This window comes from Anguilla anguilla, chromosome 2 (assembly GCF_013347855.1).
Source record: "Anguilla anguilla isolate fAngAng1 chromosome 2, fAngAng1.pri, whole genome shotgun sequence".
Lineage (NCBI taxonomy): Eukaryota > Metazoa > Chordata > Actinopteri > Anguilliformes > Anguillidae > Anguilla > Anguilla anguilla.
Genome location: NC_049202.1, coordinates 31177153 through 31200702, shown reverse-complemented (window position 1 = coordinate 31200702; position 23550 = coordinate 31177153). Strand labels below are relative to the sequence as shown.

Here is a 23550-nt window from a genome sequence, read left to right as displayed (position 1 = left end):
CTTTCTGCATTGGCCGGGAATCGGACCCGGGCCTCCCGCGTGGCAGGCGAGAATTCTACCACTGAACCACCAATGCTTTGAGGGGCTGTGAGGTGCTCTTATTTGTCAGGGAAAGTAGTGGCAAAAAGCAGGAACGCCTCCTTCACTTTGCGCCTCAGCCCGGAGTTACTGCATGTTGCATGGGCATGTGGGCATTGGTGGTTCAGTGGTAGAATTCTCGCCTGCCAGGCGGGAGCCCCGGGTTCCATTCCCGGCCAATGCAGGCAGTGTTTTGGTTTCAAAACGATATGGTCCCGAACGCACGGAACTTCAAGTTGTGATGTGGTCTCGTGAGCACCACAGTAAAGTCCCGTGTCATCCATGGCCTCCTCAATAACCGGCGCCAAACGTCGATGCACCTTAATGGCAAGTATTAGAGCGCAAGGTGCCAAGTATATTTCCGCCTCCCACCGGAGGCTCGCCTTCTTGAAGAAAGGTTCGATATCGCGCTACACACAGTTCAGAATGTGTATAAGGGCATTCCAGGAAAGACTGAAAGCGTTCTAGCAACGGCAAAAGCAGAGGATGCTCCTGCTTCTTAAAGTCTTAGTAGATCACCTCCACTCTCTGATAACAGAGCCTTTGTCAATACGCAAGTTTTTCTTTAGGGTAGCATGGCTGTAATTCGATTACTTTCAAATAAATTTTCGGTAGTTTGTACAACTACGCTTTCAGAGTAGTTTCCTCAACGCTGCAAACTCGTCACATTAGAGCACACATTACATTTACACTACTAAACAAAGGAATGCCTTGTCATCAGCAACAAAAAAACATGCACAAGCACAACCAAAATCATTCCAATACGAGTATCAATGGCATGTCTATTCTCTTCCTGCTCTCAACGAAGGCGGACGCTTTTTCCTCTGCTCCCTCCCTGCCCTTATCTGCCCCTGCTTGCTGCTCTCTTGTCTTGTGCTGTGTCTGTCTGAACTATCCGGAGCCTCTCTCTGCATTTCTCTCCGAAACCTAAAAGCATGGATCTGATCAACTGGTCTCTCAACGCAATTGATAGTATTTTCTCGACGAGAAGAACGGGTCAGGGAGAGCCCTCTTGCCCTGACGGAACGTTTGCTGCCGGATACACGATGGACTCCTGGAAGGAGTGGAGGGTCGTGTGCCTGTCGATCCTTTCCGTTGAGGATGTTGAAGACGTTTACTTGATTGGAATTATGATAACAGGCTTTCTGCTGTTTGGAGCTGGCAGCATCCTGATTTATCGCAAAATGCCAAAGGCGGTGGCAGCACTACTTGGGAAGCTGCCCGCCATTGAGGGAACGGGCAGGGCTGTCAACACTCAGACTCAAGCGATTTGCGAGCTCAATCGCAAACTGGATGCGATTGGATCGCAAATTCGCATGACGGATACCAACTTGGAGAAGTTGTCGGTTCGGCTCACTGAAATGGGCCACTAATTCGGATGATTGGAACAACGCTGAGAGAACCACAGGACTAAAGGTAGACGAAAAATGCAGAAGTCTGCCTGAACCCAAAACAATCCTTATCCTCATTGGCTCCCCCACATCGGCCTTGGAAGGCTGATATCTCTCCACTCTCCTGGATTGTTATGCAGACAGATGCTCGGCCCTGCCCCCACCTCCCTGCTCCTATGGAACTTTGTCTCTGGATCAGGACTCTTCGAGGTCATCTCCACGGCAACGGCCGTGTCCTCGTCATCAGTATCAGACGGCAGAGACAATGTTGAGACTGTGGTGGAGATGAAGTCCATGGAATTACACACACACGCACATGAAGATAACACGCACACCACCTCCTACTCAACGCCTTCTTGGCTCCCACCCCCCCTCACTCCCCCGTTACAGTGCAGTCTGCTGAGGGTTGATGCGATGCGCCTGAGCGGCTGCGCGCTCCCCCCAGTGTCTGTGCTGCGACACTTCCCCTCCCCGACACCCTACCCCCTACCACATGTGCAAGTCTTCGAGTTTTGTTGTAATGTTTGTAATGTTTGTAATGTTTTTATGATGTTGCTATGTGCTGAGGTTTTTCTTCGTTTCAATGAAACGAGTGCCCTCTCGTTTCATCGAAAGGACTGTTTTTTTCCTCCTCCTTCCTCCTGTTCTCTCATTTCTCATCTAATAAGTTGGCGCCGCAGATGGCTGCCTCGGTGTGTTGACCAAAGCAAATTCCTTGTATGTGTAAATGTACTTGGCAATAAAATACGATTCTGATTCTGATTCTGATTCTGATGTCACTTGCAGTGCGTGCTTGCAATGCTGCAGGTGAACTCACCTAATGAGAGGGCTGATGTTGTCTGGCAGCTGTCTTACCCGTACAGAATGTTCCAGTTTTTGCCTTCGGAAAACTCATTTATTGCTTTAGCAGTATGTTTGGGATCATTGTCTTGCTGAAGAATGATGCGCCATCCAACAAGTTTGGAGGCATTTGCTCGAACCTGAGCAGATAAGAAGCTTTTGTACACTACAGAATTCATTTTGCTGATGCCATCAGCAGTTACATGATCATTGAAGGCAAGTGAACCAGTTCCCATGGCAGGGGGGTGCTGTGGATCTTGGGCTATTCCTTTTGGCCTCCATACTTTGCTCTTGACATCACTCTGATGCCAGTCAATCTCGGTCTATTCTGTCCACGAGACCTTTTCCAGAACTCTGCAGCCTCTTTTAGGTATTTCTTAGCAAACTGTAAACTAGCCAGTCAGTGCTTGTGGCTAACTAGTAGTTCTCATCTAGCAGTGTAGCCTCTGCAGTTCTGTTCATGAAGTCTTCTGAGGTCAGTAGTCACTGACACGTCCACACCTGCCTCCTGAAGAGCGTTTCTGATCTGTCGGACAGGCGTTTGGGGTATTTTCCTCTTTATGATGAGAATTATTCGCCCATTAACTGTAGAGGTCTTCCTTGGTCCTTCCTTTGTGATTACTGAGCTCACCAGTGCTCTCTGTCTTCTTAATGATCTTCCAAACAGTCGATGTTGGTAAGCATGAGGTTTGGCCTGTGTCTCGGACAGTTTTTCTTATTTCTCAGCCTCATAAAGGTTTCCTTGACTTTCATAGGCACAGCTCTGGTCCTCATGTTGACAAACGCCAGTAAGAGACTCTGAAGGCAATCAAAAGCCTGGAATCAAGTCTAGATACTGAAAGCTCTCATGCCTGCACCGAGGAAGCAACTGAACAGACCTGAATAATCAGAAACACCTGTGAAGCCATTTGTTCCAAACATTATGGTGCCCAGAAATGGGGGGACTATGCATAAAACGTGCTGCAATTTGTGCATTTCTGAAAACAGTATTTGAATTTGGGAAGGCTCCTATTAGCTACAGTGCGATGAATATGGCTCACCTCTGCTGTTATGGTCAGGGAAGAACCAGTGGTGAAAGAAAACGGGAAAAAGGAATGAGCCTTTCCCAAAGAACAGTAATAAGGTGTATGGGAATCAGAAAAGAAGCTTTCTGCATTGGCCGGGAATCGGACCCGGGCCTCCCGCGTGGCAGGCGAGAATTCTACCACTGAACCACCAATGCTTTGAGGGACTGTGAGGTGCTCTTATTCTTCAGGGAAAGTAGTGGCAAAAAGCAGGAACGCCTCCTTCACTTTGCGCCTCAGCCCGGAGTTACTGCATGTTGCATGGGCATGTGGGCATTGGTGGTTCAGTGGTAGAATTCTCGCCTGCCACGCGGGAGGCCCGGGTTCCATTCCCGGCCAATGCAGGCAGTGTTTTGGTTTCAAAACGATATGGTCCCGAACGCACGGAACTTCAAGTTGTGATGTGGTCTCGTGAGCACCACAGTAAAGTCCCGTGTCATCCATGGCCTCCTCAATAACCGGCGCCAAACGTCGATGCACCTTAATGGCAAGTATTAGAGCGCAAGGTGCCAAGTATATTTCCGCCTCCCACCGGAGGCTCGCCTTCTTGAAGAAAGGTTCGATATCGCGCTACACACAGTTCAGAATGTGTATAAGGGCATTCCAGGAAAGACTGAAAGCGTTCTAGCAACGGCAAAAGCAGAGGATGCTCCTGCTTCTTAAAGTCTTAGTAGATCACCTCCACTCTCTGATAACAGAGCCTTTGTCAATACGCAAGTTTTTCTTTAGGGTAGCTTGGCTGTAATTCGATTACTTTCAAATAAATTTTCGGTAGTTTGTACAACTACGCTTTCAGAGTAGTTTCCTCAACGCTGCAAACTCGTCACATTACAGCACACATTACATTTACACTACTAAACAAAGGAATGCCTTGTCATCAGCAACAAAAAAACATGCACAAGCACAACCAAAATCATTCCAATACGAGTATCAATGGCATGTCACTTGCAGTGCGTGCTTGCAATGCTGCAGGTGAACTCACCTAATGAGAGGGCTGATGTTGTCTGGCAGCTGTCTTACCCGTACAGAATGTTCCAGTTTTTGCCTTCGGAAAACTCATTTGTTGCTTTAGCAGTATGTTTGCGATCATTGTCTTGCTGAAGAATGATGCGCCATCCAACAAGTTTGGAGGCATTTGCTCGAACCTGAGCAGATAAGAAGCTTTTGTACACTACAGAATTCATTTTGCTGATGCCATCAGCAGTTACATGATCATTGAAGGCAAGTGAACCAGTTCCCATGGCAGGGGGGTGCTGTGGATCTTGGGCTATTCCTTTTGGCCTCCATACTTTGCTCTTGACATCACTCTGATGCCAGTCAATCTCGGTCTATTCTGTCCACGAGACCTTTTCCAGAACTCTGCAGCCTCTTTTAGGTATTTCTTAGCAAACTGTAAACTAGCCAGTCAGTGCTTCTGGCTAACTAGTAGTTCTCATCTAGCAGTGTAGCCTCTGCAGTTCTGTTCATGAAGTCTTCTGAGGTCAGTAGTCACTGACACGTCCACACCTGCCTCCTGAAGAGCGTTTCTGATCTGTCGGACAGGCGTTTGGGGTTTTTTCCTCTTTATGGTGAGTATTCTTCGCCCATTAACTGTAGAGGTCTTCCTTGGTCCTTCCTTTGTGATTACTGAGCTCACCAGTGCTCTCTGTCTTCTTAATGATCTTCCAAACAGTCGATGTTGGTAAGCATGAGGTTTGGCCTGTGTCTCGGACAGTTTTTCTTATTTCTCAGCCTCATAAAGGTTTCCTTGACTTTCATAGGCACAGCTCTGGTCCTCATGTTGACAAACGCCAGTAAGAGACTCTGAAGGCAATCAAAAGCCTGGAATCAAGTCTAGATACTGAAAGCTCTCATGCCTGCACCGAGGAAGCAACTGAACAGACCTGAATAATCAGAAACACCTGTGAAGCCATTTGTTCCAAACATTATGGTGCCCAGAAATGGGGGGACTATGCATAAAACGTGCTGCAATTTGTACACGGTAAAATCAAAATGTATAAAATTACCCTTTTATAGAAGATGAGAATTTGTCCGAGAAATTATGTGGCTCACGTTATACACAATGCATTATTTGTGCATTTCTGAAAACAGTATTTGAATTTGGGAAGGCTCCTATTAGCTACAGTGCGATGAATATGGCTCACCTCTGCTGTTATGGTCAGGGAAGAACCAGTGGTGAAAGAAAACGGGAAAAAGGAATGAGCCTTTCCCAAAGAACAGTAATAAGGTGTAAGGGAATCAGAAAAGAAGCTTTCTGCATTGGCCGGGAATCGGACCCGGGCCTCCCGCGTGGCAGGCGAGAATTCTACCACTGAACCACCAATGCTTTGAGGGGCTGTGAGGTGCTCTTATTTGTCAGGGAAAGTAGTGGCAAAAAGCAGGAACGCCTCCTTCACTTTGCGCCTCAGCCCGGAGTTACTGCATGTTGCATGGGCATGTGGGCATTGGTGGTTCAGTGGTAGAATTCTCGCCTGCCACGCGGGAGGCCCGGGTTCCATTCCCGGCCAATGCAGGCAGTGTTTTGGTTTCAAAACGATATGGTCCCGAACGCACGGAACTTCAAGTTGTGATGTGGTCTCGTGAGCACCACAGTAAAGTCCCGTGTCATCCATGGCCTCCTCAATAACCGGCGCCAAACGTCGATGCACCTTAATGGCAAGTATTAGAGCGCAAGGTGCCAAGTATATTTCCGCCTCCCACCGGAGGCTCGCCTTCTTGAAGAAAGGTTCGATATCGCGCTACACACAGTTCAGAATGTGTATAAGGGCATTCCAGGAAAGACTGAAAGCGTTCTAGCAACGGCAAAAGCAGAGGATGCTCCTGCTTCTTAAAGTCTTAGTAGATCACCTCCACTCTCTGATAACAGAGCCTTTCTCAATACGCAAGTTTATCTTTAGGGTAGCTTGGCTGTAATTCGATTACTTTCAAATAAATTTTCGGTAGTTTGTACAACTACGCTTTCAGAGTAGTTTCCTCAACGCTGCAAACTCGTCACATTAGAGCACACATTACATTTACACTACTAAACAAAGGAATGCCTTGTCATCAGCAACAAAAAAACATGCACAAGCACAACCAAAATCATTCCAATACGAGTATCAATGGCATGTCACTTGCAGTGCGTGCTTGCAATGCTGCAGGTGAACTCACCTAATGAGAGGGCTGATGTTGTCTGGCAGCTGTCTTACCCATACAGAATGTTCCAGTTTTTGCCTTCGGAAAACTCATTTGTTGCTTTAGCAGTATGTTTGCGATCATTGTCTTGCTGAAGAATGATGCGCCATCCAACAAGTTTGGAGGCATTTGCTCGAACCTGAGCAGATAAGAAGCTTTTGTACACTACAGAATTCATTTTGCTGATGCCATCAGCAGTTACATGATCATTGAAGGCAAGTGAACCAGTTCCCATGGCAGGGGGGTGCTGTGGATCTTGGGCTATTCCTTTTGGCCTCCATACTTTGCTCTTGACATCACTCTGATGCCAGTCAATCTCGGTCTATTCTGTCCACGAGACCTTTTCCAGAACTCTGCAGCCTCTTTTAGGTATTTCTTAGCAAACTGTAAACTAGCCAGTCAGTGCTTGTGGCTAACTAGTAGTTCTCATCTAGCAGTGTAGCCTCTGCAGTTCTGTTCATGAAGTCTTCTGAGGTCAGTAGTCACTGACACGTCCACACCTGCCTCCTGAAGAGCGTTTCTGATCTGTCGGACAGGCGTTTGGGGTTTTTTCCTCTTTATGGTGTGTATTCTTCGCCCATTAACTGTAGAGGTCTTCCTTGGTCCTTCCTTTGTGATTACTGAGCTCACCAGTGCTCTCTGTCTTCTTAATGATCTTCCAAACAGTCGATGTTGGTAAGCATGAGGTTTGGCCTGTGTCTCGGACAGTTTTTCTTATTTCTCAGCCTCATAAAGGTTTCCTTGACTTTCATAGGCACAGCTCTGGTCCTCATGTTGACAAACGCCAGTAAGAGACTCTGAAGGCAATCAAAAGCCTGGAATCAAGTCTAGATACTGAAAGCTCTCATGCCTGCACCGAGGAAGCAACTGAACAGACCTGAATAATCAGAAACACCTGTGAAGCCATTTGTTCCAAACATTATGGTGCCCAGAAATGGGGGGACTATGCATAAAACGTGCTGCAATTTGTACACGGTAAAATCAAAATGTATAAAATTACCCTTTTATAGAAGATGAGAATTTGTCCGAGAAATTATGTGGCTCACGTTATACACAATGCATTATTTGTGCATTTCTGAAAACAGTATTTGAATTTGGGAAGGCTCCTATTAGCTACAGTGCGATGAATATGGCTCACCTCTGCTGTTATGGTCAGGGAAGAACCAGTGGTGAAAGAAAACGGGAAAAAGGAATGAGCCTTTCCCAAAGAACAGTAATAAGGTGTAAGGGAATCAGAAAAGAAGCTTTCTGCATTGGCCGGGAATCGGACCCGGGCCTCCCGCGTGGCAGGCGAGAATTCTACCACTGAACCACCAATGCTTTGAGGGGCTGTGAGGTGCTCTTATTTGTCAGGGAAAGTAGTGGCAAAAAGCAGGAACGCCTCCTTCACTTTGCGCCTCAGCCCGGAGTTACTGCTTGTTGCATGGGCATGTGGGCATTGGTGGTTCAGTGGTAGAATTCTCGCCTGCCACGCGGGAGGCCCGGGTTCCATTCCCGGCCAATGCAGGCAGTGTTTTGGTTTCAAAACGATATGGTCCCGAACGCACGGAACTTCAAGTTGTGATGTGGTCTCGTGAGCACCACAGTAAAGTCCCGTGTCATCCATGGCCTCCTCAATAACCGGCGCCAAACGTCGATGCACCTTAATGGCAAGTATTAGAGCGCAAGGTGCCAAGTATATTTCCGCCTCCCACCGGAGGCTCGCCTTCTTGAAGAAAGGTTCGATATCGCGCTACACACAGTTCAGAATGTGTATAAGGGCATTCCAGGAAAGACTGAAAGCGTTCTAGCAACGGCAAAAGCAGAGGATGCTCCTGCTTCTTAAAGTCTTAGTAGATCACCTCCACTCTCTGATAACAGAGCCTTTCTCAATACGCAAGTTTTTCTTTAGGGTAGCTTGGCTGTAATTCGATTACTTTCAAATAAATTTTCGGTAGTTTGTACAACTACGCTTTCAGAGTAGTTTCCTCAACGCTGCAAACTCGTCACATTAGAGCACACATTACATTTACACTACTAAACAAAGGAATGCCTTGTCATCAGCAACAAAAAAACATGCACAAGCACAACCAAAATCATTCCAATACGAGTATCAATGGCATGTCACTTGCAGTGCGTGCTTGCAATGCTGCAGGTGAACTCACCTAATGAGAGGGCTGATGTTGTCTGGCAGCTGTCTTACCCGTACAGAATGTTCCAGTTTTTGCCTTCGGAAAACTCATTTGTTGCTTTAGCAGTATGTTTGGGATCATTGTCTTGCTGAAGAATGATGCGCCATCCAACAAGTTTGGAGGCATTTGCTCGAACCTGAGCAGATAAGAAGCTTTTGTACACTACAGAATTCATTTTGCTGATGCCATCAGCAGTTACATGATCATTGAAGGCAAGTGAACCAGTTCCCATGGCAGGGGGGTGCTGTGGATCTTGGGCTATTCCTTTTGGCCTCCATACTTTGCTCTTGACATCACTCTGATGCCAGTCAATCTCGGTCTATTCTGTCCACGAGACCTTTTCCAGAACTCTGCAGCCTCTTTTAGGTATTTCTTAGCAAACTGTAAACTAGCCAGTCAGTGCTTGTGGCTAACTAGTAGTTCTCATCTAGCAGTGTAGCCTCTGCAGTTCTGTTCATGAAGTCTTCTGAGGTCAGTAGTCACTGACACGTCCACACCTGCCTCCTGAAGAGCGTTTCTGATCTGTCGGACAGGCGTTTGGGGTTTTTTCCTCCTTATGGTGAGTATTCTTCGCCCATTAACTGTAGAGGTCTTCCTTGGTCCTTCCTTTGTGATTACTGAGCTCACCAGTGCTCTCTGTCTTCTTAATGATCTTCCAAACAGTCGATGTTGGTAAGCATGAGGTTTGGCCTGTGTCTCGGACAGTTTTTCTTATTTCTCAGCCTCATAAAGGTTTCCTTGACTTTCATAGGCACAGCTCTGGTCCTCATGTTGACAAACGCCAGTAAGAGACTCTGAAGGCAATCAAAAGCCTGGAATCAAGTCTAGATACTGAAAGCTCTCATGCCTGCACCGAGGAAGCAACTGAACAGACCTGAATAATCAGAAACACCTGTGAAGCCATTTGTTCCAAACATTATGGTGCCCAGAAATGGGGGCACTATGCATAAAACGTGCTGCAATTTGTACACGGTAAAATCAAAATGTATAAAATTGCCCTTTTATAGAAGATGAGAATTTGTCCGAGAAATTATGTGGCTCACGTTATACACAATACATTATTTGCGCATTTCTGAAAACAGTATTTGAATTTGGGAAGGCTCCTATTAGCTACAGTGCGATGAATATGGCTCACCTCTGCTGTTATGGTCAGGGAAGAACCAGTGGTGAAAGAAAACGGGAAAAAGGAATGAGCCTTTCCCAAAGAACAGTAATAAGGTGTAAGGGAATCAGAAAAGAAGCTTTCTGCATTGGCCGGGAATCGGACCCGGGCCTCCCGCGTGGCAGGCGAGAATTCTACCACTGAACCACCAATGCTTTGAGGGGCTGTGAGGTGCTCTTATTTGTCAGAGAAAGTAGTGGCAAAAAGCAGGAACGCCTCCTTCACTTTGCGCCTCAGCCCGGAGTTACTGCATGTTGCATGGGCATGTGGGCATTGGTGGTTCAGTGGTAGAATTCTCGCCTGCCACGCGGGAGGCCCGGGTTCCATTCCCGGCCAATGCAGGCAGTGTTTTGGTTTCAAAACGATATGGTCCCGAACGCACGGAACTTCAAGTTGTGATGTGGTCTCGTGAGCACCACAGTAAAGTCCCGTGTCATCCATGGCCTCCTCAATAACCGGCGCCAAACGTCGATGCACCTTAATGGCAAGTATTAGAGCGCAAGGTGCCAAGTATATTTCCGCCTCCCACCGGAGGCTCGCCTTCTTGAAGAAAGGTTCGATATCGCGCTACACACAGTTCAGAATGTGTATAAGGGCATTCCAGGAAAGACTGAAAGCGTTCTAGCAACGGCAAAAGCAGAGGATGCTCCTGCTTCTTAAAGTCTTAGTAGATCACCTCCACTCTCTGATAACAGAGCCTTTCTCAATACGCAAGTTTTTCTTTAGGGTAGCTTGGCTGTAATTCGATTACTTTCAAATAAATTTTCGGTAGTTTGTACAACTACGCTTTCAGAGTAGTTTCCTCAACGCTGCAAACTCGTCACATTAGAGCACACATTACATTTACACTACTAAACAAAGGAATGCCTTGTCATCAGCAACAAAAAAACATGCACAAGCACAACCAAAATCATTCCAATACGAGTATCAATGGCATGTCACTTGCAGTGCGTGCTTGCAATGCTGCAGGTGAACTCACCTAATGAGAGGGCTGATGTTGTCTGGCAGCTGTCTTACCCGTACAGAATGTTCCAGTTTTTGCCTTCGGAAAACTCATTTGTTGCTTTAGCAGTATGTTTGGGATCATTGTCTTGCTGAAGAATGATGCGCCATCCAACAAGTTTGGAGGCATTTGCTCGAACCTGAGCAGATAAGAAGCTTTTGTACACTACAGAATTCATTTTGCTGATGCCATCAGCAGTTACATGATCATTGAAGGCAAGTGAACCAGTTCCCATGGCAGGGGGGTGCTGTGGATCTTGGGCTATTCCTTTTGGCCTCCATACTTTGCTCTTGACATCACTCTGATGCCAGTCAATCTCGGTCTATTCTGTCCACGAGACCTTTTCCAGAACTCTGCAGCCTCTTTTAGGTATTTCTTAGCAAACTGTAAACTAGCCAGTCAGTGCTTGTGGCTAACTAGTAGTTCTCATCTAGCAGTGTAGCCTCTGCAGTTCTGTTCATGAAGTCTTCTGAGGTCAGTAGTCACTGACACGTCCACACCTGCCTCCTGAAGAGCGTTTCTGATCTGTCGGACAGGCGTTTGGGGTTTTTTCCTCTTTATGGTGAGAATTCTTCGCCCATTAACTGTAGAGGTCTTCCTTGGTCCTTCCTTTGTGATTACTGAGCTCACCAGTGCTCTCTGTCTTCTTAATGATCTTCCAAACAGTCGATGTTGGTAAGCATGAGGTTTGGCCTGTGTCTCGGACAGTTTTTCTTATTTCTCAGCCTCATAAAGGTTTCCTTGACTTTCATAGGCACAGCTCTGGTCCTCATGTTGACAAACGCCAGTAAGAGACTCTGAAGGCAATCAAAAGCCTGGAATCAAGTCTAGATACTGAAAGCTCTCATGCCTGCACCGAGGAAGCAACTGAACAGACCTGAATAATCAGAAACACCTGTGAAGCCATTTGTTCCAAACATTATGGTGCCCAGAAATGGGGGGACTATGCATAAAACGTGCTGCAATTTGTACACGGTAAAATCAAAATGTATAAAATTACCCTTTTATAGAAGATGAGAATTTGTCCGAGAAATTATGTGGCTCACGTTATACACAATGCATTATTTGTGCATTTCTGAAAACAGTATTTGAATTTGGGAAGGCTCCTATTAGCTACAGTGCGATGAATATGGCTCACCTCTGCTGTTATGGTCAGGGAAGACCCAGTGGTGAAAGAAAACGGGAAAAAGGAATGAGCCTTTCCCAAAGAACAGTAATAAGGTGTAAGGGAATCAGAAAAGAAGCTTTCTGCATTGGCCGGGAATCGGACCCGGGCCTCCCGCGTGGCAGGCGAGAATTCTACCACTGAACCACCAATGCTTTGAGGGGCTGTGAGGTGCTCTTATTTGTCAGAGAAAGTAGTGGCAAAAAGCAGGAACGCCTCCTTCACTTTGCGCCTCAGCCCGGAGTTACTGCATGTTGCGTGGGCATGTGGGCATTGGTGGTTCAGTGGTAGAATTCTCGCCTGCCACGCGGGAGGCCCTGGTTCGATTCCCGGCCAATGCAGGCAGTGTTTTGGTTTCAAAACGATATGGTCCCGAACGCACGGAACTTCAAGTTGTGATGTGGTCTCGTGAGCACCACAGTAAAGTCCCGTGTCATCCATGGCCTCCTCAATAACCGGCGCCAAACGTCGATGCACCTTAATGGCAAGTATTAGAGCGCAAGGTGCCAAGTATATTTCCGCCTCCCACCGGAGGCTCGCCTTCTTGAAGAAAGGTTCGATATCGCGCTACACACAGTTCAGAATGTGTATAAGGGCATTCCAGGAAAGACTGAAAGCGTTCTAGCAACGGCAAAAGCAGAGGATGCTCCTGCTTCTTAAAGTCTTAGTAGATCACCTCCACTCTCTGATAACAGAGCCTTTGCTCAATACGCAAGTTTTTCTTTAGGGTAGCTTGGCTGTAATTCGATTACTTTCAAATAAATTTTCGGTAGTTTGTACAACTACGCTTTCAGAGTAGTTTCCTCAACGCTGCAAACTCGTCACATTAGAGCACACATTACATTTACACTACTAAACAAAGGAATGCCTTGTCATCAGCAACAAAAAAACATGCACAAGCACAACCAAAATCATTCCAATACGAGTATCAATGGCATGTCACTTGCAGTGCGTGCTTGCAATGCTGCAGGTGAACTCACCTAATGAGAGGGCTGATGTTGTCTGGCAGCTGTCTTACCCGTACAGAATGTTCCAGTTTTTGCCTTCGGAAAACTCATTTGTTGCTTTAGCAGTATGTTTGGGATCATTGTCTTGCTGAAGAATGATGCGCCATCCAACAAGTTTGGAGGCATTTGCTCGAACCTGAGCAGATAAGAAGCTTTTGTACACTACAGAATTCATTTTGCTGATGCCATCAGCAGTTACATGATCATTGAAGGCAAGTGAACCAGTTCCCATGGCAGGGGGGTGCTGTGGATCTTGGGCTATTCCTTTTGGCCTCCATACTTTGCTCTTGACATCACTCTGATGCCAGTCAATCTCGGTCTATTCTGTCCACGAGACCTTTTCCAGAACTCTGCAGCCTCTTTTAGGTATTTCTTAGCAAACTGTAAACTAGCCAGTCAGTGCTTGTGGCTAACTAGTAGTTCTCATCTAGCAGTGTAGCCTCTGCAGTTCTGTTCATGAAGTCTTCTGAGGTCAGTAGTCACTGACACGTCCACACCTGCCTCCTGAAGAGCGTTTCTGATCTGTCGGACAGGCGTTTGGGGTTTTTTCCTCTTTATGGTGAGAATTCTTCGCCCATTAACTGTAGAGGTCTTCCTTGGTCCTTCCTTTGTGATTACTGAGCTCACCAGTGCTCTCTGTCTTCTTAATGATCTTCCAAACAGTCGATGTTGGTAAGCATGAGGTTTGGCCTGTGTCTCGGACAGTTTTTCTTATTTCTCAGCCTCATAAAGGTTTCCTTGACTTTCATAGGCACAGCTCTGGTCCTCATGTTGACAAACGCCAGTAAGAGACTCTGAAGGCAATCAAAAGCCTGGAATCAAGTCTAGATACTGAAAGCTCTCATGCCTGCACCGAGGAAGCAACTGAACAGACCTGAATAATCAGAAACACCTGTGAAGCCATTTGTTCCAAACATTATGCTGCCCAGAAATGGGGGCACTATGCATAAAACGTGCTGCAATTTGTACACGGTAAAATCAAAATGTATAAAATTACCCTTTTATAGAAGATGAGAATTTGTCCGAGAAATTATGTGGCTCACGTTATACACAATACATTATTTGCGCATTTCTGAAAACAGTATTTGAATTTGGGAAGGCTCCTATTAGCTACAGTGCGATGAATATGGCTCACCTCTGCTGTTATGGTCAGGGAAGAACCAGTGGTGAAAGAAAACGGGAAAAAGGAATGAGCCTTTCCCAAAGAACAGTAATAAGGTGTAAGGGAATCAGAAAAGAAGCTTTCTGCATTGGCCGGGAATCGGACCCGGGCCTCCCGCGTGGCAGGCGAGAAGTCTACCACTGAACCACCAATGCTTTGAGGGGCTGTGAGGTGCTCTTATTTGTCAGAGAAAGTAGTGGCAAAAAGCAGGAACGCCTCCTTCACTTTGCGCCTCAGCCCGGAGTTACTGCATGTTGCATGGGCATGTGGGCATTGGTGGTTCAGTGGTAGAATTCTCGCCTGCCACGCGGGAGGCCCTGGTTCGATTCCCGGCCAATGCAGGCAGTGTTTTGGTTTCAAAACGATATGGTCCCGAACGCACGGAACTTCAAGTTGTGATGTGGTCTCGTGAGCACCACAGTAAAGTCCCGTGTCATCCATGGCCTCCTCAATAACCGGCGCCAAACGTCGATGCACCTTAATGGCAAGTATTAGAGCGCAAGGTGCCAAGTATATTTCCGCCTCCCACCGGAGGCTCGCCTTCTTGAAGAAAGGTTCGATATCGCGCTACACACAGTTCAGAATGTGTATAAGGGCATTCCAGGAAAGACTGAAAGCGTTCTAGCAACGGCAAAAGCAGAGGATGCTCCTGCTTCTTAAAGTCTTAGTAGATCACCTCCACTCTCTGATAACAGAGCCTTTCTCAATACGCAAGTTTATCTTTAGGGTAGCTTGGCTGTAATTCGATTACTTTCAAATAAATTTTCGGTAGTTTGTACAACTACGCTTTCAGAGTAGTTTCCTCAACGCTGCAAACTCGTCACATTAGAGCACACATTACATTTACACTACTAAACAAAGGAATGCCTTGTCATCAGCAACAAAAAAACATGCACAAGCACAACCAAAATCATTCCAATACGAGTATCAATGGCATGTCACTTGCAGTGCGTGCTTGCAATGCTGCAGGTGAACTCACCTAATGAGAGGGCTGATGTTGTCTGGCAGCTGTCTTACCCGTACAGAATGTTCCAGTTTTTGCCTTCGGAAAACTCATTTGTTGCTTTAGCAGTATGTTTGGGATCATTGTCTTGCTGAAGAATGATGCGCCATCCAACAAGTTTGGAGGCATTTGCTCGAACCTGAGCAGATAAGAAGCTTTTGTACACTACAGAATTCATTTTGCTGATGCCATCAGCAGTTACATGATCATTGAAGGCAAGTGAACCAGTTCCCATGGCAGGGGGGTGCTGTGGATCTTGGGCTATTCCTTTTGGCCTCCATACTTTGCTCTTGACATCACTCTGATGCCAGTCAATCTCGGTCTATTCTGTCCACGAGACCTTTTCCAGAACTCTGCAGCCTCTTTTAGGTATTTCTTAGCAAACTGTAAACTAGCCAGTCAGTGCTTGTGGCTAACTAGTAGTTCTCATCTAGCAGTGTAGCCTCTGCAGTTCTGTTCATGAAGTCTTCTGAGGTCAGTAGTCACTGACACGTCCACACCTGCCTCCTGAAGAGCGTTTCTGATCTGTCGGACAGGCGTTTGGGGTTTTTTCCTCCTTATGGTGAGTATTCTTCGCCCATTAACTGTAGAGGTCTTCCTTGGTCCTTCCTTTGTGATTACTGAGCTCACCAGTGCTCTCTGTCTTCTTAATGATCTTCCAAACAGTCGATGTTGGTAAGCATGAGGTTTGGCCTGTGTCTCGGACAGTTTTTCTTATTTCTCAGCCTCATAAAGGTTTCCTTGACTTTCATAGGCACAGCTCTGGTCCTCATGTTGACAAACGCCAGTAAGAGACTCTGAAGGCAATCAAAAGCCTGGAATCAAGTCTAGATACTGAAAGCTCTCATGCCTGCACCGAGGAAGCAACTGAACAGACCTGAATAATCAGAAACACCTGTGAAGCCATTTGTTCCAAACATTATGGTGCCCAGAAATGGGGGGACTATGCATAAAACGTGCTGCAATTTGTGCATTTCTGAAAACAGTATTTGAATTTGGGAAGGCTCCTATTAGCTGCAGTGCGATGAATATGGCTCACCTCTGCTGTTATGGTCAGGGAAGAACCAGTGGTGAAAGAAAACGGGAAAAAGGAATGAGCCTTTCCCAAAGAACAGTAATAAGGTGTAAGGGAATCAGAAAAGAAGCTTTCTGCATTGGCCGGGAATCGGACCCGGGCCTCCCGCGTGGCAGGCGAGAATTCTACCACTGAACCACCAATGCTTTGAGGGGCTGTGAGGTGCTCTTATTTGTCAGGGAAAGTAGTGGCAAAAAGCAGGAACGCCTCCTTCACTTTGCGCCTCAGCCCGGAGTTACTGCATGTTGCATGGGCATGTGGGCATTGGTGGTTCAGTGGTAGAATTCTCGCCTGCCACGCGGGAGGCCCTGGTTCGATTCCCGGCCAATGCAGGCAGTGTTTTGGTTTCAAAACGATATGGTCCCGAACGCACGGAACTTCAAGTTGTGATGTGGTCTCGTGAGCACCACAGTAAAGTCCCGTGTCATCCATGGCCTCCTCAATAACCGGCGCCAAACGTCGATGCACCTTAATGGCAAGTATTAGAGCGCAAGGTGCCAAGTATATTTCCGCCTCCCACCGGAGGCTCGCCTTCTTGAAGAAAGGTTCGATATCGCGCTACACACAGTTCAGAATGTGTATAAGGGCATTCCAGGAAAGACTGAAAGCGTTCTAGCAACGGCAAAAGCAGAGGATGCTCCTGCTTCTTAAAGTCTTAGTAGATCACCTCCACTCTCTGATAACAGAGCCTTTCTCAATACGCAAGTTTTTCTTTAGGGTAGCTTGGCTGTAATTCGATTACTTTCAAATAAATTTTCGGTAGTTTGTACAACTACGCTTTCAGAGTAGTTTCCTCAACGCTGCAAACTCGTCACATTAGAGCACACATTACATTTACACTACTAAACAAAGGAATGCCTTGTCATCAGCAACAAAAAAACATGCACAAGCACAACCAAAATCATTCCAATACGAGTATCAATGGCATGTCACTTGCAGTGCGTGCTTGCAATGCTGCAGGTGAACTCACCTAATGAGAGGGCTGATGTTGTCTGGCAGCTGTCTTACCCGTACAGAATGTTCCAGTTTTTGCCTTCGGAAAACTCATTTGTTGCTTTAGCAGTATGTTTGGGATCATTGTCTTGCTGAAGAATGATGCGCCATCCAACAAGTTTGGAGGCATTTGCTCGAACCTGAGCAGATAAGAAGCTTTTGTACACTACAGAATTCATTTTGCTGATGCCATCAGCAGTTACATGATCATTGAAGGCAAGTGAACCAGTTCCCATGGCAGGGGGGTGCTGTGGATCTTGGGCTATTCCTTTTGGCCTCCATACTTTGCTCTTGACATCACTCTGATGCCAGTCAATCTCGGTCTATTCTGTCCACGAGACCTTTTCCAGAACTCTGCAGCCTCTTTTAGGTATTTCTTAGCAAACTGTAAACTAGCCAGTCAGTGCTTGTGGCTAACTAGTAGTTCTCATCTAGCAGTGTAGCCTCTGCAGTTCTGTTCATGAAGTCTTCTGAGGTCAGTAGTCACTGACACGTCCACACCTGCCTCCTGAAGAGCGTTTCTGATCTGTCGGACAGGCGTTTGGGGTTTTTTCCTCCTTATGGTGAGTATTCTTCGCCCATTAACTGTAGAGGTCTTCCTTGGTCCTTCCTTTGTGATTACTGAGCTCACCAGTGCTCTCTGTCTTCTTAATGATCTTCCAAACAGTCGATGTTGGTAAGCATGAGGTTTGGCCTGTGTCTCGGACAGTTTTTCTTATTTCTCAGCCTCATAAAGGTTTCCTTGACTTTCATAGGCACAGCTCTGGTCCTCATGTTGACAAACGCCAGTAAGAGACTCTGAAGGCAATCAAAAGCCTGGAATCAAGTCTAGATACTGAAAGCTCTCATGCCTGCACCGAGGAAGCAACTGAACAGACCTGAATAATCAGAAACACCTGTGAAGCCATTTGTTCCAAACATTATGGTGCCCAGAAATGGGGGGACTATGCATAAAACGTGCTGCAATTTGTGCATTTCTGAAAACAGTATTTGAATTTGGGAAGGCTCCTATTAGCTGCAGTGCGATGAATATGGCTCACCTCTGCTGTTATGGTCAGGGAAGAACCAGTGGTGAAAGAAAACGGGAAAAAGGAATGAGCCTTTCCCAAAGAACAGTAATAAGGTGTAAGGGAATCAGAAAAGAAGCTTTCTGCATTGGCCGGGAATCGGACCCGGGCCTCCCGCGTGGCAGGCGAGAATTCTACCACTGAACCACCAATGCTTTGAGGGGCTGTGAGGTGCTCTTATTTGTCAGGGAAAGTAGTGGCAAAAAGCAGGAACGCCTCCTTCACTTTGCGCCTCAGCCCGGAGTTACTGCATGTTGCATGGGCATGTGGGCATTGGTGGTTCAGTGGTAGAATTCTCGCCTGCCACGCGGGAGGCCCTGGTTCGATTCCCGGCCAATGCAGGCAGTGTTTTGGTTTCAAAACGATATGGTCCCGAACGCACGGAACTTCAAGTTGTGATGTGGTCTCGTGAGCACCACAGTAAAGTCCCGTGTCATCCATGGCCTCCTCAATAACCGGCGCCAAACGTCGATGCACCTTAATGGCAAGTATTAGAGCGCAAGGTGCCAAGTATATTTCCGCCTCCCACCGGAGGCTCGCCTTCTTGAAGAAAGGTTCGATATCGCGCTACACACAGTTCAGAATGTGTATAAGGGCATTCCAGGAAAGACTGAAAGCGTTCTAGCAACGGCAAAAGCAGAGGATGCTCCTGCTTCTTAAAGTCTTAGTAGATCACCTCCACTCTCTGATAACAGAGCCTTTCTCAATACGCAAGTTTTTCTTTAGGGTAGCTTGGCTGTAATTCGATTACTTTCAAATAAATTTTCGGTAGTTTGTACAACTACGCTTTCAGAGTAGTTTCCTCAACGCTGCAAACTCGTCACATTAGAGCACACATTACATTTACACTACTAAACAAAGGAATGCCTTGTCATCAGCAACAAAAAAACATGCACAAGCACAACCAAAATCATTCCAATACGAGTATCAATGGCATGTCACTTGCAGTGCGTGCTTGCAATGCTGCAGGTGAACTCACCTAATGAGAGGGCTGATGTTGTCTGGCAGCTGTCTTACCCGTACAGAATGTTCCAGTTTTTGCCTTCGGAAAACTCATTTGTTGCTTTAGCAGTATGTTTGGGATCATTGTCTTGCTGAAGAATGATGCGCCATCCAACAAGTTTGGAGGCATTTGCTCGAACCTGAGCAGATAAGAAGCTTTTGTACACTACAGAATTCATTTTGCTGATGCCATCAGCAGTTACATGATCATTGAAGGCAAGTGAACCAGTTCCCATGGCAGGGGGGTGCTGTGGATCTTGGGCTATTCCTTTTGGCCTCCATACTTTGCTCTTGACATCACTCTGATGCCAGTCAATCTCGGTCTATTCTGTCCACGAGACCTTTTCCAGAACTCTGCAGCCTCTTTTAGGTATTTCTTAGCAAACTGTAAACTAGCCAGTCAGTGCTTGTGGCTAACTAGTAGTTCTCATCTAGCAGTGTAGCCTCTGCAGTTCTGTTCATGAAGTCTTCTGAGGTCAGTAGTCACTGACACGTCCACACCTGCCTCCTGAAGAGCGTTTCTGATCTGTCGGACAGGCGTTTGGGGTTTTTTCCTCCTTATGGTGAGTATTCTTCGCCCATTAACTGTAGAGGTCTTCCTTGGTCCTTCCTTTGTGATTACTGAGCTCACCAGTGCTCTCTGTCTTCTTAATGATCTTCCAAACAGTCGATGTTGGTAAGCATGAGGTTTGGCCTGTGTCTCGGACAGTTTTTCTTATTTCTCAGCCTCATAAAGGTTTCCTTGACTTTCATAGGCACAGCTCTGGTCCTCATGTTGACAAACGCCAGTAAGAGACTCTGAAGGCAATCAAAAGCCTGGAATCAAGTCTAGATACTGAAAGCTCTCATGCCTGCACCGAGGAAGCAACTGAACAGACCTGAATAATCAGAAACACCTGTGAAGCCATTTGTTCCAAACATTATGGTGCCCAGAAATGGGGGGACTATGCATAAAACGTGCTGCAATTTGTGCATTTCTGAAAACAGTATTTGAATTTGGGAAGGCTCCTATTAGCTGCAGTGCGATGAATATGGCTCACCTCTGCTGTTATGGTCAGGGAAGAACCAGTGGTGAAAGAAAACGGGAAAAAGGAATGAGCCTTTCCCAAAGAACAGTAATAAGGTGTAAGGGAATCAGAAAAGAAGCTTTCTGCATTGGCCGGGAATCGGACCCGGGCCTCCCGCGTGGCAGGCGAGAATTCTACCACTGAACCACCAATGCTTTGAGGGGCTGTGAGGTGCTCTTATTTGTCAGGGAAAGTAGTGGCAAAAAGCAGGAACGCCTCCTTCACTTTGCGCCTCAGCCCGGAGTTACTGCATGTTGCATGGGCATGTGGGCATTGGTGGTTCAGTGGTAGAATTCTCGCCTGCCACGCGGGAGGCCCGGGTTCGATTCCCGGCCAATGCAGGCAGTGTTTTGGTTTCAAAACGATATGGTCCCGAACGCACGGAACTTCAAGTTGTGATGTGGTCTCGTGAGCACCACAGTAAAGTCCCGTGTCATCCATGGCCTCCTCAATAACCGGCGCCAAACGTCGATGCACCTTAATGGCAAGTATTAGAGCGCAAGGTGCCAAGTATATTTCCGCCTCCCACCGGAGGCTCGCCTTCTTGAAGAAAGGTTCGATATCGCGCTACACACAGTTCAGAATGTGTATAAGGGCATTCCAGGAAAGACTGAAAGCGTTCTAGCAACGGCAAAAGCAGAGGATGCTCCTGCTTCTTAAAGTCTTAGTAGATCACCTCCACTCTCTGATAACAGAGCCTTTCTCAATACGCAAGTTTTTCTTTAGGGTAGCTTGGCTGTAATTCGATTACTTTCAAATAAATTTTCGGTAGTTTGTACAACTACGCTTTCAGAGTAGTTTCCTCAACGCTGCAAACTCGTCACATTAGAGCACACATTACATTTACACTACTAAACAAAGGAATGCCTTGTCATCAGCAACAAAAAAACATGCACAAGCACAACCAAAATCATTCCAATACGAGTATCAATGGCATGTCACTTGCAGTGCGTGCTTGCAATGCTGCAGGTGAACTCACCTAATGAGAGGGCTGATGTTGTCTGGCAGCTGTCTTACCCGTACAGAATGTTCCAGTTTTTGCCTTCGGAAAACTCATTTGTTGCTTTAGCAGTATGTTTGGGATCATTGTCTTGCTGAAGAATGATGCGCCATCCAACAAGTTTGGAGGCATTTGCTCGAACCTGAGCAGATAAGAAGCTTTTGTACACTACAGAATTCATTTTGCTGATGCCATCAGCAGTTACATGATCATTGAAGGCAAGTGAACCAGTTCCCATGGCAGGGGGGTGCTGTGGATCTTGGGCTATTCCTTTTGGCCTCCATACTTTGCTCTTGACATCACTCTGATGCCAGTCAATCTCGGTCTATTCTGTCCACGAGACCTTTTCCAGAACTCTGCAGCCTCTTTTAGGTATTTCTTAGCAAACTGTAAACTAGCCAGTCAGTGCTTGTGGCTAACTAGTAGTTCTCATCTAGCAGTGTAGCCTCTGCAGTTCTGTTCATGAAGTCTTCTGAGGTCAGTAGTCACTGACACGTCCACACCTGCCTCCTGAAGAGCGTTTCTGATCTGTCGGACAGGCGTTTGGGGTTTTTTCCTCTTTATGGTGAGAATTCTTCGCCCATTAACTGTAGAGGTCTTCCTTGGTCCTTCCTTTGTGATTACTGAGCTCACCAGTGCTCTCTGTCTTCTTAATGATCTTCCAAACAGTCGATGTTGGTAAGCATGAGGTTTGGCCTGTGTCTCGGACAGTTTTTCTTATTTCTCAGCCTCATAAAGGTTTCCTTGACTTTCATAGGCACAGCTCTGGTCCTCATGTTGACAAACGCCAGTAAGAGACTCTGAAGGCAATCAAAAGCCTGGAATCAAGTCTAGATACTGAAAGCTCTCATGCCTGCACCGAGGAAGCAACTGAACAGACCTGAATAATCAGAAACACCTGTGAAGCCATTTGTTCCAAACATTATGGTGCCCAGAAATGGGGGCACTATGCATAAAACGTGCTGCAATTTGTACACGGTAAAATCAAAATGTATAAAATTGCCCTTTTATAGAAGATGAGAATTTGTCCGAGAAATTATGCATTTCTGAAAACAGTATTTGAATTTGGGAAGGCTCCTATTAGCTGCAGTGCGATGAATATGGCTCACCTCTGCTGTTATGGTCAGGGAAGAACCAGTGGTGAAAGAAAACGGGAAAAAGGAATGAGCCTTTCCCAAAGAACAGTAATAAGGTGTAAGGGAATCAGAAAAGAAGCTTTCTGCATTGGCCGGGAATCGGACCCGGGCCTCCCGCGTGGCAGGCGAGAATTCTACCACTGAACCACCAATGCTTTGAGGGGCTGTGAGGTGCTCTTATTTGTCAGGGAAAGTAGTGGCAAAAAGCAGGAACGCCTCCTTCACTTTGCGCCTCAGCCCGGAGTTACTGCATGTTGCATGGGCATGTGGGCATTGGTGGTTCAGTGGTAGAATTCTCGCCTGCCACGCGGGAGGCCCGGGTTCGATTCCCGGCCAATGCAGGCAGTGTTTTGGTTTCAAAACGATATGGTCCCGAACGCACGGAACTTCAAGTTGTGATGTGGTCTCGTGAGCACCACAGTAAAGTCCCGTGTCATCCATGGCCTCCTCAATAACCGGCGCCAAACGTCGATGCACCTTAATGGCAAGTATTAGAGCGCAAGGTGCCAAGTATATTTCCGCCTCCCACCGGAGGCTCGCCTTCTTGAAGAAAGGTTCGATATCGCGCTACACACAGTTCAGAATGTGTATAAGGGCATTCCAGGAAAGACTGAAAGCGTTCTAGCAACGGCAAAAGCAGAGGATGCTCCTGCTTCTTAAAGTCTTAGTAGATCACCTCCACTCTCTGATAACAGAGCCTTTCTCAATACGCAAGTTTATCTTTAGGGTAGCTTGGCTGTAATTCGATTACTTTCAAATAAATTTTCGGTAGTTTGTACAACTACGCTTTCAGAGTAGTTTCCTCAACGCTGCAAACTCGTCACATTAGAGCACACATTACATTTACACTACTAAACAAAGGAATGCCTTGTCATCAGCAACAAAAAAACATGCACAAGCACAACCAAAATCATTCCAATACGAGTATCAATGGCATGTCACTTGCAGTGCGTGCTTGCAATGCTGCAGGTGAACTCACCTAATGAGAGG

At 46.5% G+C, this 23550-nt stretch overlaps 20 non-coding genes across 20 annotated transcripts; 10 read left to right on the top strand and 10 right to left on the bottom strand.

The window, feature by feature from the left end:
• Window positions 1-5: 5 nt before the first annotated feature.
• Window positions 6-76, bottom strand: trnag-gcc. The gene has a single exon. It is a non-coding gene; the product is annotated as a tRNA-Gly (tRNA).
• A 3384-nt stretch (window positions 77-3460) lies between these two features.
• Window positions 3461-3531, bottom strand: trnag-gcc. The gene has a single exon. It is a non-coding gene; the product is annotated as a tRNA-Gly (tRNA).
• Window positions 3532-3646: 115 nt separating this feature from the next.
• On the top strand, window positions 3647-3717 carry trnag-gcc. The gene has a single exon. It is a non-coding gene; the product is annotated as a tRNA-Gly (tRNA).
• Window positions 3718-5628: 1911 nt separating this feature from the next.
• On the bottom strand, window positions 5629-5699 carry trnag-gcc. The gene has a single exon. It is a non-coding gene; the product is annotated as a tRNA-Gly (tRNA).
• Window positions 5700-5814: 115 nt separating this feature from the next.
• On the top strand, window positions 5815-5885 carry trnag-gcc. The gene has a single exon. It is a non-coding gene; the product is annotated as a tRNA-Gly (tRNA).
• Window positions 5886-7796: 1911 nt separating this feature from the next.
• On the bottom strand, window positions 7797-7867 carry trnag-gcc. The gene has a single exon. It is a non-coding gene; the product is annotated as a tRNA-Gly (tRNA).
• Window positions 7868-7982: 115 nt separating this feature from the next.
• Window positions 7983-8053, top strand: trnag-gcc. The gene has a single exon. It is a non-coding gene; the product is annotated as a tRNA-Gly (tRNA).
• Window positions 8054-9964: 1911 nt separating this feature from the next.
• trnag-gcc lies at window positions 9965-10035 on the bottom strand. The gene has a single exon. It is a non-coding gene; the product is annotated as a tRNA-Gly (tRNA).
• Window positions 10036-10150: 115 nt separating this feature from the next.
• Window positions 10151-10221, top strand: trnag-gcc. Its single transcript has one exon. It is a non-coding gene; the product is annotated as a tRNA-Gly (tRNA).
• A 1911-nt stretch (window positions 10222-12132) lies between these two features.
• Window positions 12133-12203, bottom strand: trnag-gcc. Its single transcript has one exon. It is a non-coding gene; the product is annotated as a tRNA-Gly (tRNA).
• Window positions 12204-12318: 115 nt separating this feature from the next.
• trnag-gcc lies at window positions 12319-12389 on the top strand. Its single transcript has one exon. It is a non-coding gene; the product is annotated as a tRNA-Gly (tRNA).
• A 2098-nt stretch (window positions 12390-14487) lies between these two features.
• On the top strand, window positions 14488-14558 carry trnag-gcc. The gene has a single exon. It is a non-coding gene; the product is annotated as a tRNA-Gly (tRNA).
• Window positions 14559-16370: 1812 nt separating this feature from the next.
• trnag-gcc lies at window positions 16371-16441 on the bottom strand. The gene has a single exon. It is a non-coding gene; the product is annotated as a tRNA-Gly (tRNA).
• Window positions 16442-16556: 115 nt separating this feature from the next.
• On the top strand, window positions 16557-16627 carry trnag-gcc. The gene has a single exon. It is a non-coding gene; the product is annotated as a tRNA-Gly (tRNA).
• A 1812-nt stretch (window positions 16628-18439) lies between these two features.
• trnag-gcc lies at window positions 18440-18510 on the bottom strand. Its single transcript has one exon. It is a non-coding gene; the product is annotated as a tRNA-Gly (tRNA).
• Window positions 18511-18625: 115 nt separating this feature from the next.
• Window positions 18626-18696, top strand: trnag-gcc. The gene has a single exon. It is a non-coding gene; the product is annotated as a tRNA-Gly (tRNA).
• A 1812-nt stretch (window positions 18697-20508) lies between these two features.
• trnag-gcc lies at window positions 20509-20579 on the bottom strand. The gene has a single exon. It is a non-coding gene; the product is annotated as a tRNA-Gly (tRNA).
• Window positions 20580-20694: 115 nt separating this feature from the next.
• On the top strand, window positions 20695-20765 carry trnag-gcc. The gene has a single exon. It is a non-coding gene; the product is annotated as a tRNA-Gly (tRNA).
• A 1879-nt stretch (window positions 20766-22644) lies between these two features.
• trnag-gcc lies at window positions 22645-22715 on the bottom strand. The gene has a single exon. It is a non-coding gene; the product is annotated as a tRNA-Gly (tRNA).
• A 115-nt stretch (window positions 22716-22830) lies between these two features.
• trnag-gcc lies at window positions 22831-22901 on the top strand. Its single transcript has one exon. It is a non-coding gene; the product is annotated as a tRNA-Gly (tRNA).
• The last annotated feature ends 649 nt before the right edge of the window (window positions 22902-23550 follow it).